Source organism: Chaetura pelagica, unplaced genomic scaffold (assembly GCF_000747805.2).
Source record: "Chaetura pelagica isolate M959 unplaced genomic scaffold, ChaPel_1.0 scaffold676, whole genome shotgun sequence".
In the NCBI taxonomy this organism is placed as follows: domain Eukaryota; kingdom Metazoa; phylum Chordata; class Aves; order Apodiformes; family Apodidae; genus Chaetura; species Chaetura pelagica.
In genome coordinates, this window is record NW_009953724.1 from 454,848 (window position 1) to 455,538 (window position 691).

The window sequence follows — 691 nt, forward strand, 5'->3', positions numbered from 1 at the left end:
TCAGTGTGTCGGGGGGCCTGCGTGAAGGGCCCGGGTGTGGGCCAGCAGCTGCAGCTGCTCCCTGTGGGGCTGAGGATGCTCCAGCTTCATCCAGCTGCAGCTCTGGAGGGGCCTTGGGCTCTGCCATCAGGTCCCTGGAAAGGAGAGGACACGTGAACCAGAGCAATGAGTGTAAGAGGTCTCAGCCCTTCCTCTCCACCCGGCGAGGCACAGATGCCCTGACCCAAACTATCAGCTTTGGCAGGAGATAAGGGAAGAAAACCCTCCAGAAGTGACTGCAGTGGGGGAAGAGTGAGGGATGCAAACCCGGACCCCGAATCCCAGAGCGACCCCAGCGCCGAGGAGAACCTCCCACCCCAGCACAGCCAATCTCCCCCAGCCCCCCCGGTGGGGCTGCTCCTGTGCCGAAACTCCGGCTTCCCCCAGGTTGCCGCACACACCGCGGGCTCTCCCGGTGAAACTTGCCGGGATTTTAGCCATGTGGCATAACCTCACGGCAGGGGAATGTGCTGCAGAAGCTCGGGAGGGCTCCAGGATGGCTGAGCCGGGGGGGAAGCACCGCGGACCCGGCGCCGGGAGCAGCGGGAGCAGCGGGAGCCCCGGCGGGCTCGGCTTTGCAGAGTCATCCCCTCCCGGCATCACCCCCAGCCCCGGCACCTGCAGCTGCCGCCACCATAAACCTCGTGGCGCA